This window comes from Peromyscus eremicus, chromosome 5, assembly GCF_949786415.1.
Source record: "Peromyscus eremicus chromosome 5, PerEre_H2_v1, whole genome shotgun sequence".
In the NCBI taxonomy this organism is placed as follows: domain Eukaryota; kingdom Metazoa; phylum Chordata; class Mammalia; order Rodentia; family Cricetidae; genus Peromyscus; species Peromyscus eremicus.
Genome location: NC_081420.1, coordinates 81,073,623 through 81,099,315, shown reverse-complemented (window position 1 = coordinate 81,099,315; position 25,693 = coordinate 81,073,623). Strand labels below are relative to the sequence as shown.

Sequence of the window (25,693 nt, the reverse complement as noted above, 5' to 3'; positions counted from 1 at the left end):
GTTAGTACAAACTCATTTGTAAGGGCTGAAGAGGATGCTCAGCAGATAAAGCCCTTGCCATGCAAACATGAGGACCAGAGGTGAGATCTCAGAACCCATGGAAAGGCCCAGTGGGCATGGCAACTCTTCTATATTCCCAGTGCATGGAAAGGCCCAGCGGGCACGGCAACTCTTCTATATTCCCAGTGCATGGAAAGGCCCAGTGGGCATGGCAATCTTCTGTATTCCTAGTGCATGGAAAGGCCCAGTGGGCACGGCAATCTTCTGTATTCCTACTACATAGGAGGCAGAGGTGGAGATACGTGATCCCACAGAGAAGCTAGCTAGCCAAATTTGACAAAATCTGAGCTCTGGGTTCAGCCAGAGACCCTGCCTCAATAAATAATGTAGAAAGCAATCAAAGAAGACTCCTCATGTCAACTGCGCGCGCGCGCACACACACACACACACACACACACACACACACACACACACGGGGGGGGGGGGGGGCGTTTACATTTTATGCAGAAAATGAAACACGCAGGAATACCTGGGATTTTTTCACAATAGCTAAGACACAGTATCATCTCGGTGCCCACCAGAAAATGACTAAATAAGGAAGATGTGACAGTGGCTGGGGAGACGGCTCTGAAGGTAGAGTGCTTGCTGTGTGAGCATGAGTTTGGACTCTTAGAACCCACATCACTGGTGCAGTGATGAACATTTGCGGCCCTTGTACTGGTCGGAGATGGTAGAAAAAGGCAGAACATGGAGCTTGCTGACCAGTCCGTGCAGCCAAACCTGTAATCTGCAGGAGTGAGAGACCCTGTCGGAAAGAATAAAGTGGGGAGCAGCTGAGGAAGACATCTTTCATTGACTTTTATCCTCCGTACACACACGAGCCTGCACACACACACACACACACACACACACACACACACACACACACACGGCTCAATCTTACTGAAGAAGAGTCATGCAAATTTAAGCTGTGATGAGTCCGAGGGGTGAGAAAGTGGACTGTGCATAGCATACAGCTCCTCCTGGGGTAACTGGAAACCTTATCAAAAGTAAAAATACACTTACTCTTTGCCCTAATTATCCTGCTTACTGGAATTTGTCCTTCAGTTGCAGCTGAAACATGGAGGAAGTGCCCTGGTTTACAGTTTGCAGTAGCAAAAGATAGGAAGTAAACCAAACACCTACAGGTAACCGGCGATAAGGAAGATCAATTTATTGTGTGGCCATAAATAAGATACTCTAAGGCTGTAAAGATGAGTGAGGACATTTTTATGTGCTGTACTGATTTGAAAGATGTCCAAAATAGGCAGCTCAGTGAAAAGAGCAAAGTCCCCCAGCATTCTTCACGGAACACTCACTGGTGTCAGCCTTGACAACGGTGACTCCATTACAGTCTTCACTTACACTCCGCTGAGTGCAGTGAGACTGAGCCTCCTTCCATCATCCTAAGAGCCAGTGAGTCTCTCCATTCCTGTCAAAGAGAGGAAAGAGAAGAAAAGATTTGTGTGTGCGTGTGTGTGCATGCAAACACACACACACACACACACACACACACACACACACACACACACACACACAAGTCTTGCTTGTATTTAATAAAGACATCCAAAAACCTAACACAAGTAACCCCATTGGATCAGAGCCGATAGCAGCAAAGATAAAATCCATGTTTCCTATCTTTTTGAGCTGTGAGACTAGAAAATGAGTTATTGGTTCAAAAACAAAACTGAACTAAAGTAAGCCTTTCTCCCACCAGATTCTCGTGGTAAGCAGATCATTGTCACACTTGCCCACCGCCAGTCCCTAGACTCCACTCCTGGAGGAAGGAGGCTTAGGCCAAGGAGGAGTGCGTACACAGGGAGGCCAAGAGATCCAGAAGGATCTCTGCACACGGACCAACTTCTGCTTGTTTGCAAGACATGATTGCCAACAGAAGGACTGCTGTGCTTCTGCAAGCATGGCCCATGCCCGCTTCCTAATGACACCAGCCAGCCACTAGCAGGGACATTTATTCAAACCAGCTTCAACAGATAGCAGGTCCCTGTGATTGGCTGAGGAAAGAAAAGACTAGTAGCCCTAGAATATTCCTCTCCAAAGGCCAGTGTGACGGCTGAATCCACCCTGACCTGCGTTCCTTGTGGGCTGAGCTTTCCCCGGGGGTTTTAACTGCTTCCTTCCATCCCCTGTGGCTCTCTCAGCCTCAGGCTTCAGATGTTTCACCCCAAGGGCCCTCTGGTCACAGCTTTGCTTCTCTGTCTGTAGAAGAGCAATGCTTTTCACAAGATGCGATGACGCTCTCTCTGAAACCCACAGAAAGAAAACAACTGCCTCCCCCCACTCCCCCCCCCCCCCCCCCCCCGCCACCCCGGCAGGTCGGAGTGCTTATAGCTTCTCCCTAGGATTCTTCCAAAGCTACCCACTCAGAACTCGTGTTAGAAGTTAGCAAGCCACTGCCTCGGGGAAGAACGTGTGGACCATTGTAGCTGACTTAAAGGGAGAGGTCTGAACAGCACGGGTATGGGCAGGGAACAGGCACCAGGCCTCTCCAGAGCCTCCAGTTCGCACCAGCCTGAGCTCTCCTGAAGGAAGCAAGCTGAGTCAGTTTGGTGACACTCCAGGTCCAGGGCTCTTGTAGTGATGTGGAGAGAGTGAATTTGTAGCAGCTGACAGAGGCCTTGGGTTCAGCCTCCAGTCCCAGCCCGCACTGCAGAAGCTAAGCAAGGGCCACCATCCCAGGGACCCTAGCAGCATGGCTGCCCCCTTGGAAAGGCTTCTATGGCAAAGAGCTACAGGTTGAACATGACTGTGACATCACAGCCATCACCTCTGTCCTCTCCCAACCTATCTGCCCAAGGGACATCTGAATTCCTTCTGTGACAGTGTCTTAGCTTGCGCTTCTACAAGGCCACTTTTTTTTTTTTTTTTTTTTTTTTTTTTTTACTACAATTAAGAACTTCAGAAGAAATGACTCGGGGTGTGACTCACAAGATCAATGACCAAGAAAAGGACACGAGGACCTCTGGTACCAGTGACTCACACGCTTCCCAGGAGTGGTAGGGCTCTGTGATGTTTTTCCTGATCTTTTGAAAATGTTAAATGTCCATTATATCAAGTAAGACGTTGCCATTTAGAGTAGGCAGACCACACACAGAATAGTCACAGTGAGCTTCCTAGAGGACAGGATAGTCCCTCACCCAACACACTTGACCTTCCACTCCAGGGCCACCGCAGAATACAGCCTCTGCAGGGCTCCTGTGCACGTGGCTCATGGACCAGAGCCACGGCCACTCCAAGAGGAACGATTGGTTCCACACACGAGCCCCTGTTTCACATGGCTGAGACTGAAGAGCCCCTGAGACAGGCAGCATATTCCCTCCCGAGCACCATGACCTGCCCTAAAGCTAACAATGTTCTCCTCCGGGTGGAGTTCACATGTGTTCACCCAAGTCCCTCCTCCCTCTCAGCACCTTGAACCAAAGAAGGGGAGCTAAATTTTTCTAAGCCAGGAAGCCCCTGCTGGTGACGTCAGGCAGGACATGCCTGCAAGTCCTCACTGTAGAGTATCAGCCTCAGTTCCTTCACCTCATCTCACAAGTCAAAAGTCCCTGGCACTCACCCCCGAGGCCTGCTCCAGTTTCCCTGTGCAACCGAGTCAGAATCACAGGGAAGCCCTCACCTTGAGTTCCTCCAATCAGAGCAGAAGGTAAGAGACGCCTACCCTTCAGGCATCATGTGTTCAACTGATGCTCACACAATACTGGCTGCACGCCAGATCATGCTTTCACCGTGGCCGCTCAGTGGCTCTCAAGCATAGTAAAGCTCTGCTAGTTCTCAAGGGTCACTAGTCCCATCTCTCTGACCGGGAAGCATGCAACTCAAGGACCCTCATTAGCAACTGTGGAGACCTGCTCCTCATAGGTTAGATGAGACCCAGAGAGCTCTCCGCAAAAAAAAAAAATCCTTAGCAAAGGGAAGCCCCATGCCACCGCTTCAGTCTGAGATGCCCTTGAAGGATCTTGGGGGCTTGGTGGCCAGCAGTGAAAGTTAATGTTGGTTGTCAATATGGTAGAGCTAGACTTACCTAGGAGACAAGCTCTGGGCAGGCCTGTGAGGGATTATCTAGAGTATGTTAGCTGCGGTAGGAAGAGCCACCCTAATTATGAGTGGCACCCTGCAAGGGCTGACGTCCTGGACTGCTCGAAAAGAAAAAGCGAGGGATGGTGAGACGGCCCAGTGGGGGAAAGGTGCTTCCTGTGCCATCCTGACAACCGAGTTCGAGCCCCAGAACTCAGGAGAAGCTGACAGGAGAGAAACTGCTCCAGGAGTTGATCCTCAAACCTCCACATATGCACCATGGAGTGTGCATGTATGTCACCTGTGAGCATGTGTGGGAGTGGGCACACACAATGACAATTATAATGATAATAATAACAACAATACATGTTGGAAGGGGGAAAGTGAGCTGAGCACCAGCGTTCATCTCTCTCAGCTTCCTGACTACAGACACGGTGTGACCAGCTGATTCAAGCTCCTACTGCCATGCCTTCCCCTCCACGATGCCCTTGAACCATGAGCCAAAATAAATCCTTCCTGCTTAGGTTGGTTTTTTTTAGGTGTTTTGTTGCAGCAATGAGAAGTAACTAATACATCAGCTGATGGGCTCTGGGGAAGTGATTAAGGACTCTGGCCTAATCAATGATTGATCCCTTCATGGATTCATAATTTAACAATACTATTGGATGGTGGTAGAAAGTAGAAGGTGGGGAATATTGGAGAACATACATCACTGGCATGTGTCTCCTGCCCCCTTTTCTCTGCTTCCTGGCTGCCACAAGGTGAGCAATGTCCCTCCACTACATTCTTCCGACACTATGCCTGCCCTAATCACACCGCTGAAAGTGATCAATCTGGCTGTGGACTTTCAACCATGAAACCATGACTCAAAATAAACTTTCTCTCCTTTCTAATTGTTTGTCTCAGGCGCTGGTCACAGAGTCAAAGGTTAACACCTCAGATAGAGGTGACGAGACTCCAGGGGCCGTGTGCTAATGTATATCCTCCTGACAGCATGCTGCCCACCTCTGCCAAGTCCCACAGTGAATATCCACTGCCAGAGGGTCCCGGTGGTGTACCAGCTCCTACACTACTCTGGTGGGAACTTCAGAGCCTGGAAAAGAACACCCCAGGTCCCTGCAATGACTCAGGTGGAAGGGATGGCCAGGCATTGAGGGCCTCTGCGAACCTGCGTGCCAACACCAGCATCACAGGGTAGGGGTGGGGGCAGCAAATACAACACAGGTGGCATGAAAACACCAGAAGTGAGAACTGTAGGTGAGTCCGGGCTGAGCTGTACCTCCTGGAGCAGCTTTGCCCAGCAGGTCAGACTCAGACTCTTCTGTGTGCTGCTGTGAGTCAAGGGTACCATCATCTCAAGGTTTGGCTGGGACTGGAAGATCCACACCCAAGATGGCTTCATGGTTGCCCATCTGACAGGTTGGTGCTAGCCACTGGCAAGGGGTCTTAAGTCCTTCCTACATTGGACTGTCCATGCAGCTGATGGAGCGTCCTTCTAAGGTAGCAGCTAGCTTCCTCCACAGTGACCCAAGCAAACAGAATAGAAGACACCATGTATACGTGACTCAGCCTCAGAGGTCACACATGGTCATTTCCACAGTATCCCGGTGGTTACCATGGTCAGCCCTCCTCCATGCGGGAGTGGGCTCACAATCTGAGTACTAAGAAGCAAGAACCTCTTGGGCCATTTCAGAAGTACTAGCTACCACGGAATGTGCCAGAACAAAGACCTTAGCCCAGATATCAATTATTCCACGGGGACCTTGTAGTCCCCACACTGCTCTGCTTTCTTATCTGTGGGTTTTCTTGCATAACTCACGAGTTATCAAATGGTTGTCAAGGGACACAAAAGTCTGCTCAGAAGAGGAGTGGAGGCTGCTGAGTATTAAAGAATAATAGGTCCAATGTTCAATTCACTTCTTCAAATGGATCAAGTAGCACCACAGAGGGCCAAAGGTCACCTGCAGCCCAGCCTCTCTCCTTCCCTCTCCAAGGGCCCATTGAAATGTTTGAGCTTAATACAGGCCAAATATCAAAGAGATGGGACAACTTAGGATATAAAAATGCTGGGGACTTCACTACATAGTCTCCCAACCTGATGGCTTAGTCTTTGTCCTGAGTCTGGGGAGTCCCAGGAGAATTGAAAGAAACAGAAAGAGAGTGGGTGACAATAACTAACCCATGTGCTAACCCTGCAGAAGCAGCCTAGAGTCCACAGGTCCCAGGCCCTCATTATGTAACAAAATGTAACAAAATGTAACAAAATGCCTGGCAAAAGCAACCCACAGAAGAGAAGGTTTGCTTGGCTCACAGTTCCAGGGGACACAGTCCATCATGGAGGAGAAGGCAGTGGGGGGGGGGGGCTGGGGACTGGGGAGTGCTGGGGGAACAGGAGGGGATTGGTCACATGGCAATCACAATCAGGAAGCAGAGACAGATGGATGCTGGCGCTTGCTTTCTCCTTTTATTTAGTCTGGGACCCCTGCCCCAGCCCAACAGTGCCACCAACATTCAAAGTGGGTCTTCACACCTCAGAAAACCTAATCTAGATAATCCTTCACAGACACGCTTGGAGCCTTGTTTCCATGGTGACTCTAGATCCTGTCAAGTTGACAATCAAGATTCATCATCACAGATGGACTGAGTAGCTGGCTGCCCATGGTCCAGGGCTTGGAGCTGTGGTTGGGTGTCAAGAGACTTGGCCTCATAGAGGCTTCATATCTATCAATAGTGAAGGGACTCCCAGCTGAGAAGGGAAACAGCATTTTACAGAGTTTCGTAGAGCCAAGACTGCTGTTGACTCACCCACCATAGACCTTCCTTCCTGGATCCCCATGTCCCCCAAAGGCCCTTTATACCTGCCCCCACACAAGCTGCCCAGCTGACCCCAGCAGCCCCAGTCTCTCCAGCTCTCTTGGCCTCTTAGGCTGCTGGCTGACACCTATAGACATCCATCTGGCTGCTTCATCAGGGTGCTAGTCTTTGTCCAGCCTTCCAGAGTCTCTGATCGTATGACTATGCCCTCCACCTTGACTCTACTCATCTCTCTTTGCTCCCCTCTCCCCAAGGAACCGAGAAACCCACTCACCCCTGAAATGACTTCTAAAGCTCCACCCCAGTCCCACCTGGCTTGCAAATGCCAGGTTCTGACCCCAGCTCTGACGTCCATGAACCCAGCTTCCCCCATGCCTCTGAAAGGACCCCAGTGCACTCTCCACATCAGCCTCTGCCTGTTCCTCCCTGCACCCCTGACCCCACCCAACCATCTACCAGTCTTTTCCTACACGGGGGGACACAGTCCATCACAGAGGAGAAGGCAGTGGGGGTAGGGGGAGCAGGAGGGGATTGGTCACATGGCAACCACAGTCAGGAAATCACAACCAAACTCAAATATTGGAGTTTAAATCTAAAATGTCTGCCATGGGCTCCTATTTTGAACACCTGGTCCTCAGCTGGTAGCGTGGTTGTGGGAAGGGTATAGAACCTTTGGGGGGGGGGGTGGCTGGCTGATGGAAGTAGGTCACCAGGGGACAGGTATTGAGGGCTACAGCCCCAGGCCTGCTTCCCATCTCCTGTCTGTCTCCTGGTCAGCCGCCTTCATCTCCCGCTAACCCTCCTGCTACCATGTCTTCCCCATCCTGGTGGCCTGAAATCCCCCAAAACCTTGAACTAAAATAAACCTGGCATCGTTTCAGCCGTGAGAAACACCATTAGGACATCAAGACAGCCTTTTCCACAGCTCTTCCCTGTCTGGGGCAGGGTTCCATATGATTCACACACCCAAAATCATGTGACACTCACAGCCACCCAGCGCCAGGCCAACAGTTCACAGCCCTATAGATTCATTACTCAACTGTACAGATAAGGAGACTGACTGAAGCACAGGGTGGCTGTGTAAGTGACCTGAGCCGTACAGCCAGTAGTGGAGTTCACATTCAACCCAAGGCTATCGGACTCTAAGGACGGTAGGCCTAAGTGGACAAACAAGCCTGTTTGTACAATTGCCCATTATGGTTCAGAATGTTAGCATTCCCAAACCGGTACATTGTGAAGATTTTGTAATACAATTCCTGGGGGGAAAAAAGTTTTCTGACTGACCTTGGAGCCTGAAGAGGGAAGATGAAACATTAAGTCATCCTGCCATTAAAATTAAGTTCAATCACCCCTAATGGAATGTCACCTCCAAGATAGCCATTAAAGCCACCGGCCTAACCAACTGGCAGGCCCTGCATATATCACCATTATCCTGTCGCTGTAACAGCCATTTGTCCGAGGCCGAGAGAGCCCCAGGAGACGCTGAGTGCTGCTGTCAATGTCGTGTGGAGGAGAGACAGACAGCTGCTGCTTTCTCCCATGCTCCATCAGTGCGGTCAGGGACGTGGCAGGAAGGCACAGTGCACAGACACAGATGTCACAGGCTTCGACCTTGGGCCTCCAGGATAGAGCAATCAGGATGAGAGAGGTTACGTCATAGTGTGGACTGGTGTGGCTGTCACAAGACGCTACACCTGCCACTCAGCTACCAGCACCTGCCGCTCTCCAGAGGCGGAGGCTCCTGCCCGCCCTGCCGTTGTCCAGCCAAGAATCTGGGCTTGAGGTGGGGTCCTTACTAACCAGCTTCCTCTGAGAAGCTCTTGTCCCTGCCTTCCTTCTGAGGTTGAAATTACAGGCAGGCCACCATGTCAACCTGGTGTTTACGTGGGTTCTGGGGATTCAAACCCCGCTCTTCGATGAGCCATCTCCAAGACTTAGACTCTTTCTAAGCTAGAATGCAAGAAATGACGTTCCCTGTGACATTTTGATGTGTGTACATCGTTCTATTGTGTTCTTTTGTTTACTGTTTTGGGGTATGTAGCTCATGGTGAACTCTTCGTAGAAGGGGATGACCTTGAACTTGTGATCCTCCTGATCTCATGCCCTGAGTGTTGGGATGAAAGGTGCATGCTGCCACATCCAGCTCATATTTACACCTTTAAAGTCTGGCCTTTGTCCTGTAACATAAATAGACAGGGAAACTGAGACCCTACTAGGCCAAAGGAAATGCTGTAAACACACCTGTCAGTCACCAGAGGCAGGGCTAGGGAAAGTTGGCTTTCTCCTCAGCATGGTGTCCTTGGACAGCCACACTTCAGCAGACTGCTTTCCCTCACTGGAACCCCCTCACCCACTAGCTAGAAGCACTGTGTGCCTAACACCACGTCCTCTGAAGTAGGGTTTGTAAGAATTTAAGAGAACAATGTTGGACCGTGGACGTGTCTTGGCAGATAAATGTGCATGCCTCTCAGCCTGACAACCTGAGTTCAGTCCCTGAGACCCATATGGAGGAAGGAGAGAACCAACTCCTGAAGGTTGACCCCTGACCTTCACATGTGGGCAGTGGTACACACACAGCCCCTTCCATGTCTGAAGTGTGAGCATTTCTTTTCTTTTTTTTTTTTTTTTTTTCTGAGACAGGGTTTCCCTGTGTAGTTTTGGTGCCTGTCCTGGATCTTGCTCTGTAGACCAGACTGGCCTTGAACTCACAGAGATCCACCTAGCTCTGCCTCCCGAGTGCTGGGATTAAAAGCATGCACCACCACCGCCACCCATGCGAACATTTCTTTATAGTGGAAACTGGATGTTACCTGGGCCCAGAATAAGGTGAGGATGCTGAGTGTCTCCCCAGAGAGTCTATGATGACCAGCCTTCCTGTTGGACAGATTACCTAACTTTCATGGAGCATTATTTTATAAAAATCACATGTGGGGTATGTTACCTGACCTGTCTCTGGGGATATTGTAGCCACGTTCTTCCCTCTTCTTCCAGAAAATTCCTATGTACATTTCAAGATACAGGGTACAGGCCACCTCTTATGGGTAGCACCCTAGCACCCCAGCTGTGTGAGATGGGTGCCCTCCTGTCCCCTGTAACACGGGGTGTTCTCCCATCGTGGTACTAATGGTGTTTCTCTGTAATTCAGTGGTGATCTTCTGGCCACAAGTGGATCTTGGACTCTTAGATCTTAGGCAGGGTCTAACCCAGGGTAGAGTCTCAAAAAAAAAAATCATTGAACAAATAAGCTACAAAGCCAAATTTTGCTTGCCCAAGCTGTGTTTCCTCACCCCTTCACAACGTAACATACAGATGACACCTCTGAAAATAAACGCAGAGGGGGCAAGATGGAGTGAGAAAGCAAGACAAGGGGCAGGAGCTGTGCCACTTGGATGCCCTGCCCTGCTTCAACCGCCACACTCGACGACACGTCAAACTGGAGAGAGGAGGGTTGCCCTCCTGCCCCAGCCAAGTCGTAAAATGTAACGGCTAGAAACTGTGCCCTACTTCCATGCCATATAAATCCCCATTGGATGATGCCTGTTGGTGGACTTCGACCAGAAATATCAATAAGCCTAGGAAAAAAAAATGGAGGGCAAAGTCAACGTCTACCGTAAGCCAGGTCCTGAATGTCCAAACTGCAGTGTCACGGTGAATGTCAAAGGTCATCTGGTCTATCCTCTGCCCTGTACCCAAATGCCTCCAGTCCCAGCAGTGACTTCCAGGCCCCAAGGGTTCAAACTCTTAAGAACTAAGGTTTTAAGTGGCAGAGGTGAAATTTGCTCTGTGATCCCTCTAAGAAGTCATGTTGTCAAGCTCAGAAGCAGAGTATGCCACCTCGGAGATCACAGAGGTTCTACTTGCTTCAGAAAGCCCATGCTCCATTCCAGAGAAGACAAACCTATGCCACAGTGGGCAAAATTGAGGGCACTTATAATAAAACACTCTTCTGGCCAACAAAGTAGTTCTCAGCCATCTTTGGACTCCCAGATGTTAGGCGAGGCCTAGCTCTGGGTAAAGTCTCAAAAAATGGCTTGCAGAACAAATAAACCATAAAGCTGAATTAGAAGGGCATACATGAGAGGCCAGAGCCATGTGCAAGGAGTGGCCCAGGAAAACTGACCCCAAGCCTTCAGTGGAATCTGACCATGAACTTGCTTTCAAATAAACAGTCGTTAGAAGGATTGGAACAATTGGGTTTTGTTCTGTTCTGTTTTGTGACGCATAGTCATCTGCCCGTGTTCAATGGGTGCGCTACCACTGAGCTACATCTCAAGCCTTTGTTTGTTTTGTGTGTGTGTGATAGGGTCAAACAATACAGCCCAGGCCAGGCTCAAACACTTATCTCCATCTCCTGAGAGTTACACAATCCACCTGAGGATCTTCAGTGTGTACTGAGCGTTGGGTAATAGTGAGGAATTATGGTAATTTGGGGGACCTAATGACAATCAAACCACTCTGTCTGTGAAATACAGAATATAGACACTGCCATGACGTTTTCGAAGGATTTGGGGGAGGCAGACAGATACAGGTGATGCAGATGCAGTGACTCCTGGGTGGCATGCCATGGCCAGGTCACACTGCTTTCTACTTCTGAGAACCTCTGGGACGTTCATTCAGTAGAAAAGCTGAATGGTGGGGTGGCCGATGGAGGAGGAGGCATTTCTCTTTGGACTTGGAAGCAAGCAAGATCTCAAGACATTAAAAGCCAGGAATGTCATGGCGGTCCCTAGGCCCACAGAGGCAGGATGGGCCAGTTGTGGCTCAGGAACCCCAGTCAGATATCCAAACAGGTGGCCCGTGGAGAATGAGAGCCACCTGTGTGGCTGACCTGTTTCTCAGGGATGTGGAAAGTCTTGACGGCCAAGATCCTGGCAGAAGACTTGTGGGCACTGGGTACTTGATGCAGGCCAGGGGCAGGTGCCCCACAACTTTCCAAAACAATCTATTTGCTCTTCTTGTTCCAGCCCTGACTCAAGGGCAGTCCCTTGTCCACTTCTGGCTTTGCGCACACACTTCTTCAAGCTACATCTTCCTCCAGAGAAGCCATAGCCCAGGTGGTGCTGCACCTTCCCCCTCTGGGGCACTATGGTCACCTTGGGATGAAATTCCTACTGTCTCCTTCCAGACCCTCTGCATATCTGGATAGGGTAGGTCAGAGGCTAGCCCAGAGTGGACCATGAGGTCCCCTGCCCAGTGGAGAATCTACCTGCTTCTTTCCCGGCTCCTCCTGCCCACAATCTGAACCTCTCTTTTCCTAGCACTGTCTATGGAATAAAGTGGGGTTCCTGGGGGCTAGCCCGTTACTACTACCTTCTCAGTGTGAGGGACTCCACCCCTGTTCATCTTCCCAGAGGCCACCAGGGCCCTCTGCTGGGGAAGGGTAGGGCCTGAGGGCCTGTCACACCACACAATCACTTCATCTCTAGGACTTATTTGCCTCTGGTTTCTTATTTACCTCTGAGATCATGGAAAAAATGAACCTGGTCTAATCGACAGCACAGCCTTGACCTTCACCTCTGGTGTATGACCATTGAAGCTCTAGAGTCACTCAGAAATTGCCCATGGCAACATTGGGTGAGGTGGGCGGTTCCCCTCCCACAAACTTATCTCCACTCTGCAGTCCTGGTAACTAACTGCCCAGTATTGCACAATCAGATAGAAAATATTTACAATGAGAGTTGACCCAAAAAAGACTTCCATGAGATCAACTTGACCTGACCTCCTTCAGGTGAGATGACTTCAGACAGGGGATACAATCTCTCCACATTAGGGCAGGGTGGAGTGACACTTAGCAGGTACAAAGAGCAGTAGCCTTGGAGTCATACCTAGGCCTGAGTTCAAATCCTCCTACGCCCAACCCCACCCCTCTTGCCTGGATGTTGGAACACAGAGTTCATCTCAGCTTGTTTTCCACATCAGACCATTCTGCAGACTATATGGGAACACCTGGACAGTGCTTCTCAAACTTCGGGCTGGGGGCAGCGGCTCTCCCGATAGAACTGTAGGTCTTGTGAACATGATTGGGGAGGTAAGAACCCTTGGACAGATACGGGGTACAATGTTGACTCCAAGTCAGACTTCTGGGAAGTGCCCTGGTCAGTGAGCTCCTGTTGTCCTCTTGAGGCACCCCAGGTAGATGGTCCTCTTCAGCCACTGTCCCAGCTCACCAAATTGTCAGCTTGACACAGCTTGGAGTGATCCAAGAGGAAAAGCCTCGGTGCTCAGATTGGTCTGTGAGAGATCGTCTTGAGTATAAATTGATGTAAGAGGGCCTAGCCCACTGTGGGTGACAGCATTTCTCAGGCAGATGGGACAAGGCTGCATGAGAAAGCCAGCTAAGTGTGGGCCAGTGAGAGGGCCAGAAAGCCGTTTTCCTCCATGGTTGCCGCTCCAAGCTCCTGCTTGAGTTCCTGCTCTGGCTTTTCCCGAGAGTGAACTGTGACACGGAAGTGTAAGTCTCCCCTAGGTTGCTTTTGGTTATCATATTTGTCCCAGCAACAGAATAAAACTAAACTGGTCACACATGCTAGGATTTTTTTTTTCAACTGGGAGATAAAAACCTAGCAAAGTGGCCAGCCACCTTTCCACAGGGAACCAGTACATATTCTGTCCCCTGTCACACTCTCATGGCCTCTAAGTGGGTGTCCTCGTGTCCCCTTGACCCAGTTTACCAGGCTGAGTGCCATGAAGAGAGCTCAGCCTTCTTCCATTCTCAAGTGCAGGCTGCACAAGGGTACTTGTGGTCACTGTGTGCCTAGGCCAAGCGGCCCCACTGCTGACCTGCCTGCCAGCTGGCGACGCGGCATCGTTATGCATGGAGGATTTTTCAAGAGGGGTGGGACCCTTTAGACACCAGCTAATTTGAGCAGGTGTGACCCTCTATTTCAGGCCACAAAGTGGGGATGGCTTTCAAGATGACAGCTAGGACACAGGGAGGTACTGCCCAGTGCGCTGGTCAGTCCCCCCTCTGGAGGGAACACAGTTCATGGCAGTCCTGACCACTTCCCCTGGCTCATCAACTTTGGACCAGACTAATTCTTTTGTTTGTGTATGGGGAAGTGTTTTGCTGCTGGTGGTGTATGTGAGATGAGGTTTCAGTCTGTAGCCCAGATCTCAAACTTACCATGTAGCCTGTGCTGGCCTTGAACTCGTGGCAATCCGTCTGCATTAGGGTCCTAAATGCTGGGATTACAGGTATGAGCCACCACTTGGGAAACTGACACCTGACAGTATCTGTATGGGGTCTATGGCCTCCCCTTTGGAACTGTCAGGCTGGCTGCTGCTCCTAAGTCCACAGAAACCACGAGGAAACCAAACAAACTGAAATACAGTCCCCCGGCGGAGAGCCAGGGAGACAAGGAGGACCTGCTCATACTGGCTGTGGATTTTGACCTGTTTTTCTTCCCCAGTGGCCATCTCCTGATTTTCTAGCAGGGCCTCAGAAGGAACAAGTGTGTCCCCAGATGCTCAAGTTCACCAAGATTCTTCAGCAAGCTGCTTGGTTCACTGAGGACTTCCATTCACAAGGCTGAGAGCATGGTCCCATTTCACAGCTGGGCCAACTAAGTTCAAGTAAGGAAAGGAGATGTGGTCTTTAGCTGGACAGAGCATCAGGCTTCCTTGCAGAGACATCCAAGCCTTTGAACATGTTGTCTCACTTGCACACTACTGCTCTTCAGGGGTCCTCTTCGGTCCCTGCTAGAGTCTCCCTCATAACACAGTCTATTTACACCAACATTAAACACGGCTCTAGATTTCATTCATCAGGCAGGGCAGTAGCCGCTCGGAAGAGCCAGTGAGGGATGAAGTAGCCATTATCTTGGGCTTCTTGCCTTTTGGATACAGCAGACAGAACACTGTCCCCTGAGCCCGGCCCTGCCACCTACAACTGAGTCCCCTGAAGACTTTTCCTGCTCCTTGTATCTGGAGGTAGTCAAGCCAGAATGCTCCTTCTTCTAGATTCTGACTATTCCTCATAAGCTGACCAATGTGAGGGCCCCATAGCCAACCCCACCTGACTATGGAAAGCGCACCTGCAAAGCCTAGGGAAGCTGCCTCTGCTGAGCACCCTGTTCTTCCTCGCTCTTGGAGGAGATTCATTCTGTTTCTCATGTACACGTAGTCCAAGTTCTCTTTATTATTGCATTTTGTTTTCCACATGTGTACATACTTGTATGTGTATGTGTGTGTGTGTGTGTGTGTGTGTGTGTGAGAGAGAGAGAGAGAGAGAGAGAGAGAGAGAGAGAGAGAGAGAGAGAGCTAGAGAGACTGACATCCAATCAGATGTCTTCCCCAATGTCTCTCCACCTTATTTTTTTAGACAGAATCACTAAACATGGAGCTCTATTATCCGGCTAGACTAGCTAGCCAGCAACCCAGGGATCCTCCCCTCTCCACCTCCCCAGGGCCAGGATTACAGGCACATGCCGTCACACTAGGTTCTTTTTGCATTGGTGCTGGGAATCAAGCTCAGGTCCTCGTGCTTGCACAGGAACAGATACTTACCCCCAGAGCCATCTTCCTAGCCCTAGCTACGGTCATTCTTAATTAAGACATAACTACATTCAGCACAGCTGCACAGGCCTCTTATCCTAGTTACTCAGAAGACTGAAACAAGAGGATTGTTAAGTTCACAGCCAGCCTGGGCAACCTAATGAGACCCTGGATCAAAAATAAAGAGTAAAGAAGGGTTTTGAGGATACAGCACAGGGGTAGATCACTTGTGTAGCGTGTGCATGGCCTAGATGTAACCCTAGTTCAACAGAAGGGGGGAAAGATGTAACAGTAGTGATATACAGTGACATTAAGATGTCACATGATGCCTTCTTCACAGATCTACACTGAGATAAATTCAGAGAAGTCCACTGTGATCATATTGTTCAGATTGAGGAAGCTGTGACCCAGAAGGCTGGGGAGGGGGTGGCAGCCAAGGTCACAGAGCTGTTCCCAATTATTGTCTGCTGTGACACTGTGTCTGTTCTGCTCTGTCACCAGCCAAAGAGGCCAACACATTGCACATGGAGCGTGACTGCCAAGAGGGACTGACAGTCTCCACTGGCCCAAAGTGATGAAGATGGAGGTCCTGGATCAAACAAGTTCAACAATACTGAATGGCAGCGTGTTTCAAGCTTTTTGACGTCAGGAGCTCTGTTCATCCTTAAAAATAATCAAGTTCCCCGAGAGCTTTTGTTTGTCAGCATTTACTGCCAGACACCTTAAACTCAAAGTTTAAAGAAAAATTTGCTAAACCAGCCCAAGGCCTGTAACCTCAGCACTTGAGGAGGTAAAGGAGGAAGATGAGGAGTTCAAGGCCAGCCTTTGGGTACATACCAAGTTCGAGGCTAACCTGGAATACATGAGACCTTCTTTCAAACCCCTTCACTCTGATTTCTTCCTTGTCTTTCTTTTTTTCCTCTAAATCATTTAAAAATAGCAATAATAAACCTGCAACTTGTTAACATATATTTGGGGAGACGAGAACTATTTCCCAAAATAAAAGCAGTTAGTAAAAAGAGTGACCTTGTTTTGCACATTGGAAAACAACTTCTGCTTCTAGTACCACTCTACTGAACTACCATATTACTTCTGGAAAATTCCACTGTGTGCTCATGACAGAGTGAGTAGAAGACACTCAAGCATTATGGCCGAAGTTCTCAGTCTGGACAGGTTACACCTCCGGCCCTCTATAGCCCTTGTGATCTCAAGGACTCTAGGGAGAGCACCCTTGAGCTGCCTCTACAGCGGACTGTGACATCATGGGGGCAGCCATGTGCACAGGGAACTCAAGGACCAGGAGCTCACCCCAGAGAGACAGCACAGAGTGCATTGGACAAAGTAAGATGGTGGCGGGTGAAGGGGGCCAGGAGTATGTGGGGGACACATCTCCCAGGACAGGGATGGAGGCAAAAAGTCCCTGAGGAAAGGTGAGGAAGTACGGTGACTCACGTGGGAGAGCAATGCCGACTCTGCTGAGGAGGAAAGCAAGGGAGATGGAGCAGGAACTCGAGGGTCACCCTGAGCATGGGGAGTTTATTTTCCTGGTGTGCTGAGAAGCCCCGAAGTGGCGGAGAGCACCACAGGCTGAGTTTCCTTCTGAAAAGGCCGCTGGACGGGAGTGCGAAGACTGGCGCCTGAAAGCGGCAGCCCACAGAATGGAGAGATATCTTTACCAATTACACATCTGATATAATGTCTAAATTATATATAAAGAGCTAAAAAAACCCCGACAAATAAACAAACAAACAAAAAACCCTAAATAATCTCATTTAAAAATAGGGTTCAGAGCTAGGTAGAGAGTGCTCAAAAGAAGAAACACAAATGGCTGAGAAACCTTTAAAGAAAAAAGTTTTAACATCCTTATTCATCAGGGAAGTGCAAATCAAAAATACTGAGATTTTTATCAAACACAGAGAGGCTGAGCTGGTTTCTAACTAGACTGGCATTCGTGGTACTAGAAGGTAGTCTGCATACTACCAGGGGAGAAAAGCAATCATATGTCTTCCGGTTACAATCCCTGTGACCTATGACAATGACCTGCCTGCAAGGTATGCTGGTGATTAGTGGCACAAATGTAGGGGTAACCAACCACCTTCCACTTGGCTTTAAGGACAATCTATGAGATGGAACCCATACCTGACATTCTAACGTGGTCAAGAACCTGAGACTAGATACGTCATGAGCTTAAAGGGAAACGTACTACTATTCTTCTGATAAAGGAATATAGCAATAAAACAACTCCTAATGACATGCCGCTGTAACCGTAAATCAGGGCCTTGCTCAGCCCTCATCAGAGAAGCTTCTTCTTGCAGAAGGTGGAAACTAACACAGATCCACAACTGGACAATGTGAAGAAAATGGGAGACTTCGGAGCACTCAATCCTAAATGGGATGTCTTCATCAAAGCCCTCCCCCTCATGACTCAAGGATTTATGGGGAAGAGGAGGCAGAAAAACGATGAGCCAAAGATGATGGATGACACCAAGGAAACAGTCCTCCAGATGCAACAGATGCAACAGGACTGATGCACATAGGAATTCACAGAGACTGAGGCAATGCACGCAAGGCCTGCACAGGTTCAAACGAGATGGAGTCACAGCACTGAGCGGGGGATGTAGACATGGGCTGCAACCCCTCACCACGAAGGTATCTGCAAGTGACACCTGTTGGCAAAGAAAAAACAATTGGTTTTCTGTAATGGAGTCTCACTGGGTATATCAACCACACTCTGGGGCAGGCCCCATGCAAGAACAACTGGTCAACACAGAATAAAGTCAGTGGTATTTTTTGTAGAATTTTTGACTCATTTTGTTTGGACATTTTTGTCTTATTGGTCTTTTGCTTGTTTATTTTGGGTTTTTTTTTTTGGCGGGGGGAGTGAGGGGAGTATGTCTCTGTTGTTTTGCTTTTGTTTGTTTTAACGACAGAGGTGACACATGAAGATAAGTGGATATGGATGTGGGAAGGATCAGGAAGGAATTGGGAAGAGGAAAACATGATCAAAAAACATTATATGAAAATTTTTTTTTGCAATTTTTTTGGGGGGTGTTGCTTTGAGACAGGGTTTCTCTGTGTATCCCTGGCTATCTTGGAACTTGGTCTATAGATCAGACTGGCCTTGAATTCAGAGATCTGCTTTGCCTCTATCTATTCCAAATAGTGGGATTAAAGTCCTGAGCCACCAAACATGACAAAAATCTTGGTTGTTGCTGTTTTTTGTTTTGTTTGTTTTTTTCTTTTCTTTTTTTTTTTTTTAAATGGCACCTGGATGAGTGACAAGCTGAGTAATTGTTCTGGAACATTCTGGATATGTGGCTTCATTGAGCCTAAGGGAAGACACCATGCAGACACTGTGTACAAGCCTCTTGGGCCCTACAAAGGGGAAGCCTCTTGTGCATGGTCAGAGGGGCCCAGTCCTGGCAAAGATGCCAGAATAAACAGGTCTGCTCTATACTACACCCAAGGCTGGGGGCATAGTCAGCCTGCATGGAAGAGAATGGCAGGAGCAGGTCCAACAGGGTCCTTTCCACTTCCTCCACAGCCCTGGAGAGCCTTGGCTAGCAAGGCCCGACATGCCCTTTCACTCCCCTTGAATGCTAGAGTCAGCAGTTTGTACACGCAGAAGACCCCAAGGGACAGAGACCCCACCAGAGAGAGAGTCCCACTTCCTAGCCCAACAAACTGTAATTCTTCACTAACCTGAAGCCTCCTGCTGCTCCTCACCCCTGACTCTTAGGCCATCACCCTGAGCACTTTACCTGGCCCCAGGGAAGCACTCACACCTTCAGTTAGTGACATGTGGCTGATTCCCAGTCCACCCCTCCCTCTAGCTTTTAAGCTTCCTGCAAAGAATGCTTTCCTACCCTTTGGCTCCTTACTCTACTCTACGCAGAGCTTGGCTGTGTGATGTCATCAGCCCCAGGTATGTAGACAAAGGGCCAGCGTGTCCACTCCAAGCCAAAGCTCGACTAGTCTTACATGTTCTATTTCCTTTCTTCCTTCCTTCCTTCCTTCCTTCCTTCCTTCCTTCCTTCCTTCTTTCCTTCCTTCCTTCCTTTCTTTTTCTTTCTTTCTTTCTTTCTTTCTTTCTTTCTTTCTTTCTTTCTTTCTTTTTCTTTGTTTATTTTTTTTCTGAGAGGGATCTCATATAGCCTTGGCCTTCAACTTCTAATTTTCCTGCCTCTACCTCCCAAGTGCTAAGATCACAGGCTTACCTGCAGATCTAAAAATGTATCCGTTGGCTGTACCTGCTGCTGCCATGTTTGCAGCCAAGTTGATGGCCAACAAGTGCCTCACCCCCAGGTCTGTGCCTGATCTTTTATTCTGGGAGCTACAAGGGAGAGGGAGATACTGACTCGCCTTTGTTCCTTATCTTTCCTTCTTTCTTTCTTTCTTTCTTTCTTTCTTTCTTTCTTTCTTTCTTTCTTTCTTTCTTTCTTTCTTTCTTTCAGAGTAGGGGCAGGTGGTGTACATCTGTGTGTGAGTGCACATACATGTGTACGCAAGTGCATGCACATATGTGCACATGTACTTGTAAGCCAGAAGACAGCCATGGGCGTCATTCCTTGGGTGGTGCCCACTTTTGGTGTGTGTGTGAGATGGGGTTTGAACATGCCAGGTAAGCTAGGCTGGCCAGCCAGTGGGCTTGGGGACCTTCCTGTCTCCCTCCCCAGTGCTGGCATTACATGCTGCACCACCCCCGGCTTTGGGCATAGGCTCTGAGAACCAGACTTTGTGTCCTTGTCCTTGCCAAGACAAGCACTTTACCAGCTGAGCTATCTCCTCTGCCCCTTACCTTCTTCGCAAAGAGCCTAACTCAGGGTGCTCACCTGAGATGTTTTTCCTGAACACCTGAAGAATGCACACATGACCAGTGCATAATTCGACTACCCTAGGAACCAGATCAGCTTCCAAGGCCTCCAACTCCAGGATGGTCACAGACACACTGAAGATGCCTCCTGACACCCCAAGTATAGGCACATTCGAGGGTCTGGCCAGCCCTCCAGATATGCAGGCCCCACAACGTGCCGAGGACTGCGTAGCCATCCTTCTCCTGAGCTCGTGTCTTTAGCATCCCTCCCAGGTTTCAGAGACAAGCAGCCTCTCTCAGAGACTGGGCATGATCATCAGCCGGCCGTTCTGCACCCCAAATTGTTTTGAGTCTCTGAGATCGGCCTTGAAAGAGAGGCCTCATTTACACGTACTTTCTAGCAGAGTGGCAAGTGTACCGAGAGAGAGCTGTGTTGGTCAAAAGCAACAGGAAGCAAGAAAACCAGCCGAGAAACAAAATTGCTGACCAGCCATGCATTTGACATCTGGGCATACGAAGACTTGATACCTCTTGTGGTGGGGAGAAGCCGAAGACTCCCTGCCTAGGGACTCTTCATTCAGGGGGTCTATAGTACAGAACACGTGGTCCCTAAAATGGACTAGCTGAAGGTGGAGCCTGCTGATGGCCAGACCTCAGCTAGGTGTTCAGCCCCAGAGCAAGGTGGGCAGGGTAGAGGACAGCAGGGGCTTCCTTCTTCCTGTGACCTTCCGGGTGCCCATCCACAATGAGAGGCACAGGAGAGCATACATAGTCCCTGCCTCACAGCTGGTGCTCTTACAGGAGTCAAGGCCACTTCTCTAGAGAACCACAAGAGTTGTGATGCCCTGAGTCACCCGGTCCATGTGTCCCTACTCGGGGAGAGCACCATGTTCTGAAACTTGGGCAGACCTCAGAAGTAAGGAGACCTTGACTCCTGGAGATAGTCCCAATATTTTGGAAACTAGTTTAAGGAAAGTGCTCCTAAATTATCTTTTACAATTGAAGGGGCTCTCTAGACCTTTCCAAGGAGGCTATGAAATAAACCTTGGCAATGACCTCCTGGTTGGTTGGGGACCCCTGTCTGGTTTTTGGACTCTCTCTTTCTCTCTGGATGTGTGTATGCGTGTGTATCTGTGCAGTTGTGTGTGTATGTGTGTACATGTGTTAGGAACGTATGTATAGAGACCAGAGGTCAAAGTTAGATGTCCTCAACCGCTTTCCACTTTCTTTCTTGAAACACGGCCTGGGTCTCACTGGTTCACTTAGACTCACTGGCCATAAGCCACAGGGATCCTTCTATCTCAGCCCACACCCATTCCATCCCCCAAACTGGCCTTACAGACATGCAGTCATCCTCTCCAGCTTTTGTGTAGGTGCCGGGGATTGAACTCAGGTCTTCATGTTTGTGCGGCCAGCACTTCACTGGCTGAGCCATCTGCCCAGCCCCTGTGTGTGTTTTCTAAGCCAAGGAACAGTACGGCATCCAACGCATGGAAGGATAGCCTGGGCTTGTCTTCAATTATGAACTGAGCAGGCGGTTCTGTGCAGTATGGTTACCCAGGCCTTCAGGCAGCTGGATGCTGAACACACATCCAAATACAAAATACAAAAGGTATTTGTAATACAAAAGGTAATACAAAAGGCGGATGGCCTACACTGACCGCCTCCCACGGACTGAATAGAAATGGAGGCACAACCCCACCCTGCAGAGAAACGAAACCCGGAATTGAGTCTTACTGCAAGGGTGACGTCCTTCCACCCCCCTGGCTTCTCCACTGAAACGCACTTGCTTGGCTGTGGGTTTCAGAGCACATGCCCTGGGGGTGAGGCTCCTGGGCATCTGGTTCTTCCCATTCACCAAGAACCCTGAGGCCACCCCAAGCTTGGAGAGACATGTTCCTTTTTGTTTTGGTTGTGTTTTGATGCCGAGTTCCAGGCACTGGGAACCAAATGACATCATGTGAGGACAAGATCCAAGCCCTTCTTACCCGCTGGCCCGTGTTGTGCGGCAGATGTTAGGCGGATGAAGTCATCCACAGGAGAGTTATGAGAAGGCTATCATCCCCTGTAACCACGAGACGATCTGTCCCAAGGGGGTACACACAGCAAGTGCAAATGAAAAGCCGGGTGACATTTCGATTTAAAGCTCCAGTAACTTGCAGGTGATGTTTGAAGGATGTTTGGCACATGTAGAGGCCAAAGCTAAGTCAGGATGGAAATTAACCCCTCAGCCTCCACGCTCAGTTAGCCATGACCTTCTCTGTTACAACCAACAGCAGAAGGCACCCAAAAAGGGACTGTGAGGCAGGCCTTCCCTGCTCTGCGATCCAAGATGAGGTTCAGTCTTGCATCACATACATTTAAGAACATCTTGTGTGGTGGGTCTCTTCTTTCAATCTTCTATGCAATAAATATGGAGATGTTAATTTGAAAAAAATCATAAAGCAAAAACAAGCATGGCATTCTCATGCAGGGCTTGTTCGAGGTCCTCGAAGAGATTTCTGGTGGGTCAAGACAGAAGTAGACTCACTCGGGGCAGAGTGACAAGGACAGTGGAAACAGTAACAGCATCTCTCCCTGGGGAGCCTGGGGTGGTCATGAAACCTAGCTTCTTGCCCTCAAGCTGTCCTTCCTCCCATTAAGAAGACTAAGTCACACCCAGCCACATCATGCTTCTGACTGTCCTAAGATGCTCATGTGTACCGGCAGCCCAGCCTCAGCACACTGTGACATCCAGGGACACTTCACACTGTACTGGGCTGGAATGTTATAGAAGGTCCTCCCCACACAGAATCCTAAAAGGGAACCTTGGGTTTAGGAGAGCCGAGGGTAAGGGCTTATGGTTTCCTTTCTTGTCACTATGATAATGTGCCTAACAGTGACATTTTACAGGAGAGGCTAGTCTAGGCTCATGGTTCAGAGGGACTTCAGTTCATCATGGTGGTGGAGGCATGGCAGAGGGAGCGTCCCAGTCTGTCTGTGTGTGTTCACATGGCAGCTTGACCATGAAAGAGAAAACACTGGGACCAAGGCAGGTATGAACTCAGGCCGACTTCTGTCAGCTAGGCCCCACTTCCTGAAGACGCCACAGCTATTCAAACACTACCACAACCTGGGGGCCAAGCACTTAAGATCTGAGCCTGTCAGGGGACGTTGCAGAGTCAAACCATAGAAAGGGCCTATGTCTCAAAATTCCCAGTGAACACTTGAAACTTTGACTCATACCAAACCTGTATAGAATAGGCCCTTTTCTTATATACACATCCCTGCCAATGTAGGGGATTAACAACAATCACTAATAACAAGACAAAAAAAATATAACAGTGCTCACTTTCAAAATGCCTCCATGTATTACGCTCTTCTTTCGTCTTGTGCAGAAAAGGGACAAGTCCACAGATGAATGACACAAGATAGGTGACACAGGTACTTTGCTGTGGAGTTGGGTTACTATCTAAAAGCACCTTGAGCACAAACACTGTAAAACTGCAGCCATTGACCCGATACCCAAGATGGCTACTGAATGGATAATGGGTAGGCAATGTCCTGCGTGGATACACTGTGTGAAGGAATGACGTGTGTGTGCCAAGTGGGGCGGTGTGGGACAGCTCAGGATTTCATCATGCCATTCAGAACACCATGCAACTTAAAAACATATGAACTGTTTGTTTCTGGAATTTTCCACTGAGTGTTTGTGAACTGCAGCTGATCTTGAGTAGCTGAAACCACAAAGATCAAAAGTACAAGGGAAGGCAACAAGTCCTGGCATCAGAGAAAGGACTGGGTGGAACAGGAGTTAGGAGAAAGTCGATGTGTTGGGGGTGGTGAGGGAGAGCTTTGAAGAAGATCGAGGAAAGCCCCTGAAGGACTGACTCTAACCAAACCAGGAAACTAGACCCAAAGGCAGCTGAGTCTCCAGCTGGCCCCTCTCTAAACCCGGTTCACCTGACCACAGCAAGGATCAACTGTGGCAGTCAGTGCCTTCTCTTGGGCTGCGTTTTATGTGGTGATCATGACAGTTGTCAGGTCGAAGTGGGGTGTGTTCACCCTCTTCGTGGGTAGAAAATGGTCCATAAGTGCTGGAGAGATGGTTCAGCCGTTAAGAGCACTGACTCTTTCCCCAGAGGACTGAGGCTGAATTCCCAGAACCCACATGGTAGCTCTTAACAGTCTGTAACTTGAGTTCCAGGAGAGTTGATGCCCTCTTCTGGCTTCCATAGGCACAGCATCCATACACATTTAAAAAGATAAAGAATATATTTTTCCTAAAAGAAAGAACAGAGAAAGAAACAAAGTTGGTGTTAGCATTTTAAAAAAGAAACAGAAAAAGAAAATGGTCAATGGTGGTGCAGACACACATGGCCACGGTCAGTACTGCATGTCGGCCTTCCTGTCATGACTAAGACCTTGTGTTGACGAATTCAAAAGCACAGTTCTCTCTGAGTCTTGAACTTTTCTGAAATGACTGACCCAAGACATCAAAATACTTCCAAATCAAATACTTCCATCCAATTCTAGGACCTTCTACAGAGGGGATCCGTGATGGCACCTTGCCTGTGAGAAAGTCAAGTTACCCAGGCTCACCAGAATGTTCTGACTGAGGAGGTCAGCCCTCCACTAGCCTAGAGTTCTCCCATTCCAGTGTCTTCCTTCCAACATAAGGTGTAAAATAAACTATGTCTGCATAGACGCTAGGCTTTAAGATGGGATTAAAAGGCACCCCGGCCACTGTTTCCTCCTGGAGCCATGTTCTCTCAGAAGCTGCAAGGACGAATTTACAGAAGGACCCAGACTCAGAGAATCTAGGCTAGGCTGGGAAGATGGATCAGTCAGCTGGCAAGAGGACCTGTGGTTGGTCCACTGATCGTGGTAATACATGTTTGTGATTACAGCTCTGAGACCAGAGATAGACAGATCCCTGGAGGGGGTGGGAATCACTGGCCAGACAGTCCACTTAAAACAGTGAACTGAAGGCTAATGAGAGACCTGTCTCAAACAAACAAGACGAGTATCACCTTAGGAATAACACCTTCGAGACAGTGTGTGTGTGTGTGTGTGTGAGAGAGAGAGAGAGAGAGAGAGAGAGAGAGAGAGAGAGAGAGAGAGAGATCCAAAAGGCTTTCAAGGATGCAGAAGTCTGTGGGTATGCATGGCTTCTGCGGCCGTCTGCCCAGGTTGGTCTCTCCCTGGTTTCTCTGGGGGACTAGATGCTGTGTAGACAGTCCCCTCCTCTGTGCAGACTTGCTTATTTAAATACAACTCACATATCCTGCACCATTCTCACACTGCATCAAAACCAGTTGGTCAAATGTCCTTGTTCTGAAGGGAGAACCATCAGTTCCGTCACTCAGTTTGGTGACATCAGTAAACATGCCTTCAAAGAAGTCAGCGTCAAGGTTGCTGGGTCCGGAATCATCCTGCCAAGGACCTCTCCACCAGGATGCTGAGGCGGAAGAACTCACAAAGAACAAACGTGGCCACAGCCATTAATCAAGAAACAGA

At 49.1% G+C, this 25,693-nt stretch overlaps 1 long non-coding RNA gene across 1 annotated transcript; it reads right to left on the bottom strand.

Moving 5' to 3' along the window:
- Positions 1-1,254: 1,254 nt before the first annotated feature.
- On the bottom strand, positions 1,255-2,731 carry LOC131910587 (uncharacterized). The gene is made up of 2 exons (XR_009379174.1): positions 2,566-2,731; positions 1,255-1,471 (listed from the first exon to the last, which is right to left on the bottom strand). It is a non-coding gene; the product is annotated as an uncharacterized LOC131910587 (long non-coding RNA).
- Positions 2,732-25,693: the final 22,962 nt, after the last annotated feature.